The 9,892-nt window shown below is 35.2% G+C and overlaps 1 pseudogene; it reads left to right on the forward strand.

Annotated features, from left to right (window-relative positions):
- Positions 1-8,140: 8,140 nt before the first annotated feature.
- Positions 8,141-9,231, forward strand: LOC149069494 (uncharacterized; annotated as a pseudogene).
- The last annotated feature ends 661 nt before the right edge of the window (positions 9,232-9,892 follow it).

The raw sequence follows: 9,892 nt of genomic DNA on the forward strand, positions 1-9,892 counted from the left end.
ACCCGATATGTTCTTATTTTTAAATATACTTGACAGAGATTATAAAACGGTTCTGCTTAATAGAGTGTAGGAAACGAAACTATGGAGGAGATAAAGATAAAACGTTACTTTTTGTCGGACAGAATAAAACTGTGTTGAATTTTTTATCACTATAAACGGTACTATTTTGCGGATTTTGTAGAGAGGATGAAACGACATTATTTTGCGGACTTCCCAGAAGGGATGAACTAGACAAAACGACACTATTTTTCAGGATGACGCGAAACAGGATTTGCAGCGATGATGTCACGTTATATTTTCGCAGAGAGGCTTATAGGAAACTGTTTTTATTTATTTATTTGAATACCACGCTACAGAAAACAATCCAATTACAGCAAGGTATGACATAAAAATGTAAATACAATAAAATCAAACAGGATAGAATGCAATACACAGTTATAAAATACAAAAATAGAAACAAACACTAGTCAGTACCAAATACGTAAACTTAAAGTCTGTATAAAATCACCGGATCAATTAAAAATGAACGTAAATAAATAAAAACACACGACGATTAGAAATAAAATGAAAAATAAATAAAGAAAACCGATATATTTTTAACAGTCAAATACAAGAAATCATCATTTAAAGGGAAAAAAAATGGCTGATCAAATTTACCAATAGGTGTTGCAAATATATCAAATTCGTTAGGTAAACTATTATACAAAATACAAAATCTGTTTATAGCACAAGACACACCAATCAATGTCTTAAAGTGAGCTATATGAAATGATTTATTTGACCTTGTGTTGTAACGTGTCACCAAGAATCTTGTTTTAGATAACAGAAAAGAACAATCTATTACCATTACCTAACCTCCAGAAAAATGTCAAAATAATGAAATTTCTTCTCTCTTGGAGACTAGTAATTAAAAAAAATTGTCGGAGAAAAGTTGTTGAAATTGAAATGTCACATGCTTTAAATTTCTTAAAATACAAATATCGCATAAATGAATTTTGTATAATTTCAATACCACCAATAGCATTATTGTAATGAGGATTCCAAACAACAGATGCATATTCAAGTTTTGGTCGTATTATAGAGTTGAAAAGAACAATCATTGTATCCAAATTGATAAAAAAATTTTAGTTATTCTTTTAAACCTACCGAGTGTGCGATATGAATTACTACAAATGTTCTTTATGTGATCACGAAAGGTAAAATCAGAGGTGTAAATTACACCCAATCCGTAGCAGAATATCTTCTCTGTAAAATATCAGTTCTAATATAATATGAGTATGTGATAGGATTTTTTCTACGGGTGAAAGACATAACAAAGCATTTGTTAATATTCAAATGTAGATGATTCTCGATACACCAGTGGTAAATGTGGGTTAATTTATTTTAAACAATAGAACAAGATTCAAAATTTACAATAAAGTCAAATATTTTAAAATAATCAGCAAATAATAAGCAATTATGAACAGCAGCTGCAAGGTCATTAATAAAAATGAGAAACAAAAGAGGTTCAAGGACAGACCCCTGAGGGACTCCAGATGTTGCACAAAATCCACCACTAAGAGACGAGCCAGAAGATACAAAAATCAATCTGTTTTTTAGATACGAAGCAAATAAAATACAAGTATCATCACAGAAACCAATTTTTTTTAGTTTGTACACTAATATATAGTGGCTAACACAATCAAATGCTTTAGCGAAATCTGTGTAAATTACATCGAGCTGACTTTTATTAGCTATAGCTTCAACAATATGGGTATTGAGGGAAAGAAGATTGGTAACCGTATATCTATTTCTAACGAAACGATGCTGATTTGGGGAGATACACGTCTTAATTTGATCATAGATTTTATCATGTAAAATAGACTCAAAAATTTTAGCAAAAGGAGACAGAATGGCCAAACATCTATAATTTCATGTCTATCAACTTTTTTAAGAATTGGAACGATTCTTGCTTTCTTCCCTTCATCCGGAAAGATCCCATTTTTAATAGAAATATTAAAAATTAATAAAAGTGGATACAGCAAATGCTCAGCACACGCCTTGATAAAATATGGATGTATACCATCAATACTTCTGAAGAGAGAGAGAGCTACTCTCCTTTAATCTTTTTATACTACATTTGATATCATTTAAGGAGATATAAGGAATATTGATAACATCAGAAGAAACAGGAAAGTCGTTGTTTGAAGCAGAAGAACGATTGCAATCATCCTTAGAAGTTGTGAAATTCGGTACAAAAAATTTGGCAAAACCATCAGCAATCAAGGCGTCTGTTGATAAAACATTGTTTTCGAAATACATATACTTAGGTGCATTCTTATTTTTTTTGTTACAATAAGACCGAAAATTTTTTGTTTTGAATCTGAGAGCTGCTTTAATAATATATATATTTTTTATGAGCTTGTGTTATATAGAATTTAACCTTAGCTCTATAACATTTGTATTGCACAAGGTCAGAGATAGTATTAGTCATCAAATACCTTTCGTTTAATATTGTAAATAATATTCCTATCAAACCAGACAGGGGAGGATATTTCCAAGTAAAATTTTTTCTTTATGGTACACACATATGAAAAATTGTAAAAATGTGGAAGTAAAACATGAAATTCTCATTGACATTAGTGTACAAATGTAAAAAATTCCAATCATAGTGACAAAAAAATTATACAAGGAATGAAAGTCAGTTTTGAAGAGATTATGAAACAGAATTATTTTCTGGAGGAGACAAACGGCACTGTTTTGCCAACAGTATGAAACATTACGCTAGTTTTTCTAACAGGATCAACCAACGACACTATTTTCCAGAGAGGATGAAACTGGACACGACCACCTCAAACGTGGTCTTTAAATCTGATCCAGCAATACTAAACCAATACCACCTTTAAATGAACATTAATCATAAGTTCAGTCATCACCCTTCAATGCGATCCTGAATAGCTTCACAAAACAGTGATTTTTAATCTTTGCTTTAATCCATTTACGTAAGGCTTCTGTCAAAAAATTTGGACGATATGCAGTTGAAATACTAGCGTAAGTTCACAAAGTTATTTCCATTAAAATGGTATCTTTGTTAACATTTAGGAAATGTAGAGGACGAAAAGATGTGGAGCACAGAGGTTTCAATTCTGTCCACCTCCTATATACAAGGGGGGGGGGTCATTATACGAGTACAACTTTACCGATATACGAGTTCCTAGCGGCTGCAACAATCAACGAATGCTAATGAAGTTCGAGATGTAGCGTTTCAGAAAATGCGCTCGCCAATAAGTGGAGAAACAAAAACATAGCTCTAAATAAAAATTTCGAAAAATTGAAATGGCAGCGCTCACTTTCTTGCATTGCAAAGTGATTAGCACAGTAAGAGTCATGAATTGCGTTAAAACGGCTCCAACAACAATAAAATAATATATAAATAAATATTATTAGACGCAAACAAAGAAACGTGTGGAAACAACGAATGCAGATCCCATTACTGCCGCAGGAAGTTCCCCACCGAGAGGTTAGCTCACCAACCCCTGGTGAGATCTATATCTCTTTCATCTACGTCTTGCGTCGGCGTTTATGGCGCTATAGAAACCGTTCCACCACACACTAGTCATAGTTTTTCACTGTGCCGATTAATTAGCAGTGCATAAAAGTGAGTGTTGTCATTAAATGTTTTTTGAAATGTTGTTGTTGTGACCGTAACCGCGAGAGCTAGGGTTTTGTTTTTCCTCTTCATTCCCTAGCGTATACTTTGAAACATCTACAGTATATCTCGAATTTAATTCGCTTTCGTTGATTTTAACGGCAGCTAGGGGCTCTCGTATATCAGAAAATTCATTTTATGACCAACCTGTATATAATGCTAAATATTTTTACTCGTGAAACCGTGTGGAAGGGAGAATTATGCTGATGTAAAGGGGGAAGAAATCAGGTTTGTAGGATTACTAATGAAAAGTTTTTCGAAAGAAGGCGGATAATTCCGACTTCTATTTTTCATCTCCACTATGCCGGTATATCTAGCTTAGCTACGGGAATAGGTATAAAAACCTGAAAGAAATAATGGATAAATTTTCATAACAAAAAGTCTCACTTCAAAAACACATTTATTCCCAATCGTGCAACCGCAGATCGAAATTCAAATTTGAAATCTTTTATCATAACAATCACTCGTTGCCCTTTCGACAACGTGGCTTGTTCACCAAAGCACCAGCCAATAACTGATTTCGGCTAAAGTTATCATATCCGTATGTTTCTACAAAGCAGTGCATGTGTGTGAGTGTGGTTGTTTATCTTATTTAAATCTTGTTGACTACATTCTCCCCAAACTGAATATCCACATCGTCTCAATATTCTAATCTTTTGTTGTTCCTTCAGTCTATTCTGCGGTAGGATTTTGCGTATTCAGATGAATTCCACGCAGCCCTCTTTACCTTGGAAATTGAACCCTTAAGCACAGAACAGACTGTGGATCTGGAATACAGAATAGAGAGAGGGAGGGGGGGGGGAAGAAGCTGTATCAACAGCCGGTGCACAATTGTTAAGATACGAATATCATTTCCATGCTAAACAAGCTGTACAGAGATTTTCCATCTCACAATAGTACTCGCATTTCACAAATATCATCCTTTTACACCAAATCCTAAATAGCTTATTTACAACCACCATTGATAAACTAGAATAGAAACAGTCCCTTTAAGACAGAATTGTATTTATTATCTTCACCTGAGGGAAATTTACAATTCAACGTCTCATTAGGCTGAAAGTGTTCAACTTCAAAGGGAGAATTCAATTGCCCAGAGTATTTGTTCACGGCTATTAATTAGAATCACACTCTCCCTCCCTCAAATGAACTTGGTCTTTTCAACGAAAAATTTTCCGGACGAACGAAACGGGAATTGTTCAAGTAATAACAATAATAGCGAACAATATTTGTTCATTTAAAGCTTCGAATGGATTTACGTCCGTGATTTATCAGCGATCTCGGCTCTGGTATCTCTCCAGAGCACGGCAATCAATTCCCAACTTGAAGTTTAATGGCAATTAATAAAGAAAAATTACATTTTCAAACATTTGGGAGCTGTAAGACTTTCGTGCAAGGGAATATTCCGGAATATACGCAAATATGGAAATATGGATGCATGGTTTGAGGTTGATAAACTAGTGTGTGTGTGTGTGTCAGTGAGTGAGTGAGATACAGAATGGACGAGATCCTGGACACGTTTGAAAAATCAATTTTAAAAAAATCAACCAATCGACACATAAAAATGTGGTGCAGTTTTCAACAAAAATACTTATAAAGTATTGCTTCGTTTTCGCTCTTTGAAGTTGGGAACAACAGAACACCAACTTCAGCCGACCACCACTGCGGTAACGGTGGCGTTTGAACCTATGTCCTCGCGAAGCGAGTCCGTCACTATGAGCTCTTCACCATCCCAGCAGCTAATATGCATAATATGCATTGTACCCAAGCGTCGTAGGTGAACTTAATAAATACTAAAAAAAAGTGATCGCTTTTACTGGTGATTATGCATAATAACTCAATGTCGCAATCTGGTAAATTTGACAAATACTTGAAATGCATCACCTTTATCTGTGATTATGCATAATACTCTAGTGTAATTGGTAAATTTGATAAATATGGAAAAAAAAATTCAAATTATCTATCTAGTATGTGTGACGAAAAGAGTCGGACCCCGCTGTAATGATTACAAATTTTACGATCGCCCTGATAAAATGATATAATACATACGTAAACTATCACGTATAGCAGTGGTTCCTACACTTTTTGAAGCGTGATCCCCTTTGTTTCTCAAAATATTTATTTGCGACCCCATAAAATGGTTCTATACACTTGAAATCGACCATTAACAAAAATTGTAGACACATGCATTCACATATATAGCTTATCGGTAGAGCCTGGAAATTTAGGCACTAAAAATGTCCAAAGTACGAATTAATTTTTTTTGTATAATTAATGGTGAAAGGAAAAATAACTGAAAGCTGTGATATTAAGGGTCCGAAACCTGTCTAAAAATTGACTGTACTCATTGAATTTGCTTTTCAATGATAGATCATAATAACTAGTGTGGAAATAGGAAAAAAAGTATAGAAAACACGTATAGAAGAATAAGAATAATACACAAACTGGAAATCCATGCCGATGAAAATGGTCCTTTAACAATTGGGAATCCGCGCATAATCACGAGCCGGAAGATAATTTCGAGACAAATAATACAGACGTTCCGCTTTGTAATGTTTAAAAAAAGAAAAATCACGGAAAAACATTATAAGCGGAAAATCGTTTTAAATTTAAAATTTCGATGAGTATTAATGAAAGTCGGGACCACGAAAATAAGTCGTACTAAGCGGGATAGCGTACAGTGGGAACTTGATAACCACTGTATAGAAATGGCGCTAAAAGAATAGTTGTGGGGGAATGTTTGTGGAAATTATCAAAATAGAAATCAGTGCCTCTTGCCATTCCAAAAATACCAGAGGCAAAACTTTTACAAATAATTTATTATTTGGAAATTATTCAGAGATTGTGATTTCTCGGATAAAAAAAAAACCCGGTAGGATTTGAAGAAATAGGGCCAAAATTAGGACTAGTGTGTGTGCGTGTAAAACTAGAGAGTAATATTCAAAGTCGAGGATAGATGATGCTAAAAAACAGAACGAATTTGTTCTGGCGCGTGAAGCAAAATTTGCCGTCAATTAAATTACAGATTAAAAATTGTTTTAACTGATATTTGACTGCATCAAATTTCCCTACCATTAAGTTTAACTGTAATAAATATAATTTGAAAATAACGTGAAACAAGTTTTCCCAAAAAAAAAGAGTAAACTTGGTCTTGTAATATTTATTAATTAAAAAATTAATGTTTTAACCTGACAGCAGAGGACGCTAGTAAAAGTCTTTTTTTTTCCCCGGCATGCAAATCAACACATTTTTGTGACAGCTCTTTCAATTTCTTGACTATATAAATTGCACATATTTTTACATGTAATTACTGGTTACTTGAATAACATGTTTGAGGAGTTTCAAAATCCCTCCTCTCCATTCCATCACCTACAATGAAGAAAATCAGGCTGGGGACAAACGACTTGTGGAAACATGGAGCCCTTAATACTAAGAGTTGTGAGAATTAAAAAATATATATATCTATTCTTTTGAACTTCTCAATACGAAAAACATTCAAGTTCTACGGAATATGGCTCTTGAAATTTACGAATAAACATAACCGTTTCAAAGTAGGAATTTACGGTAGGAAAAATAAAAAATATAGATATTTTTGCAAAAATAAAAAGTTTGAAAATAGGCAAAAAAAGACATTTATATGGCATTTTGCCTGAACTTCCGGGCTCTACTTATCGTACGATTAAATAATCGACGTATGGGTGTACCCAAAATTCCAAAACGAACACGGCTATACGCGTTTCGGAACAATATGAAGTTCCATGAGAGCTTTTTTCATGGTTTGACTTGACCGTGCTAAGTTCATGCGAGCTGGGGTCTTTTTGTATGCTTTGATATGGGCCATCATTAATTAGAGTTGAGGATTTCTCAACGTAATCCGATCTATTCATGATGACTATTCGATCTCCTTTGTCAGCCTTGGTTATGGTTAGTTCGGGGTTATCGCATAATTTCTTGACTACCATGCTGGTAGTTACACATGATTGAAATCCACGGTGTCAACGATCAGTTGTCGTAAAACCTCTTTTTGTGTAGGTGCCAGAGAATTGAACTTGAAAGCTCTTTCGATGGGGGCAACTAATTTCGTAGCCGAAGGTCTACGTGGGACAGAGAATTTGTTATTAAATTTTAGGGCGCAGAGCTCCTGGTCATTGATTCGGTTCTCACCCCATCGGTTGCGTTTTGCGCCAGGTTTTACACACTGCCCAAAGTCCACAAACTCGATATTCCACACCGACCCATAGTCTCGAATATCGGCACTGCCTCTTACAAGCTTGCGAAACACCTGGTGTCAATATTTTCACCACTCTCTTGCAATAACACACACACTACGAGAAATTCAGTTGAATTCGCGCAGAAACTCCATACCTTCAATCCCGTTAACACAAAAATGGTCTCTTTTTACGAATGTCCCTCTAGAAGGCGCTCTTCGAGGTCTGGAGACCAGACTTACCGAATTCCATTTTTCCCAATTTGAAATCTCTGAACTGTTAGACCTTACTCGGGTCTGTCTCAACCAAAATACGTTCTCTTTCAACAAACAATTCTATCGTATGACTGAAGGCCTTGCCATGGGAAACCCTCTCAGTCCTGTATTTAGTAACATCTACATGCACTATTTTGAAACAAAACTCTTCCGTGAAATTCGTTTTCCTTTTTATGTCAGATATGTTGATGATTGCTTCGTTCTTCTTGACCATAACGCTAACATTGACCATATTCTAAATACTCTCAATTCCATTGACCCTTGCATTCAATTCATTATAGAGGAAGAAAACAATAACCAAATTGCATTCCTGGACGTACTGGTCACTCGCCATGAACAAACTTTCTCTACCACTATTTGGCAAACCATTTGCTGTTTCTCTACCCCCTCACAACCTCTCTGCGCATCCTCCATCACAAAAGTATGCCTCGTTCTACACATACGTGAAGCGAGCTATTAATATCTGCTCTTCGCCGACGTTACTCGATGCTGAACTGAATATCCTTAGAGCAATAGCAGTCGATCGTATCTACCGTAGCTCTTTCATTGATAATCTACACAGCAAACTGATTAAAACACTTCCAAAACCAAGCCTAAATCTGAACACAAAAACTTGATCATTTTGCCTTTCTTCCCAAAAACCAGCCAACGCATCGCTAAAATCCTTCGAAAATACAATTTTTCTGTGGTTTTCACCCCCGTCAAAAAACTTCGTTTCTCTCAACTAAAAGATCCCATTGACACTCTCAACAACTTGGGTATCTACAGCATTTAATACCAATATCATATAGGCGAAACTAAACGTGCCCTAAAATACCGTTTAAATGAGCATAGAAGATACGTAAGCAACCAAGACTTTAACCGCTCATCCATAGACCAACACTGATGGTCCTTTGACCATAAATTTGACTTCTCTTCTGCCAAAATCATCCAAAAATGTCCCTCACCATCTGACTTGGATTTCTTCGAATCATTCCACATCAACAAAAACACAAACCAGTTGGTCAACGACTTATCTAGCACACCACCCTTCTCAAAAATCTGACAACAGTTTCTACAATAATTATTCTTCTCCATCAGCATCATTATCACGTTCTCGGTTGTGATTGGCTCCGCCATTTTTCTTCTTTTTTTCCGTCCTCTTGCTCTACTCTTTTGTTGCCGGTTCATTTTGAATTTGACTCTTGTCTACAACAGCGAGTAACTCCATCTATAAGGAGTTTCTCAATATTTTCTTTCTTCTTTGTTTCTGCTACTGATGAAGGAACTTCATATAGTTCCGAAACGCGTATAGCCGTGTTCGTTTTGGAATTTTGGGTACACCCAAACGTCGATTATTTAATCGTATTATCAAACCCAAAAGGTAATCCATTTCTACTTATCATATTGTGTTTTTAATTTTCAAGAAATATACAATTTTGTGATTGTCTCTGAGCCACCCTGTTAACTTGACATATTGGGCGTTGCACAAGTAGAATTTGATAAAATTGCATTGTACGATATACGTGGAAATAAGCTCAGCTGAGTAAAAACATTTTTTCTTTTGTTATGACGTTGTTTTAAAATAAAAACGAAATTTCTTATTTGGGCGTTTTTATTTTGGAGAACCTCACGCGACCCCCATAGTGTGAAACCCTTTTTAGCTCCGGTTATGTCTGTATGTAAATGAAACAGTGCTCATATTCATGCGTTAGCTTTATGCAACGCAAATTGTAATCATACTA

Source organism: Pholcus phalangioides, unplaced genomic scaffold (assembly GCF_987345545.1).
Source record: "Pholcus phalangioides strain wild (caught in Gottingen) unplaced genomic scaffold, Ppha-v1.0 ptg000022l_1, whole genome shotgun sequence".
Classification (NCBI taxonomy): Eukaryota; Metazoa; Arthropoda; class Arachnida; order Araneae; family Pholcidae; genus Pholcus; species Pholcus phalangioides.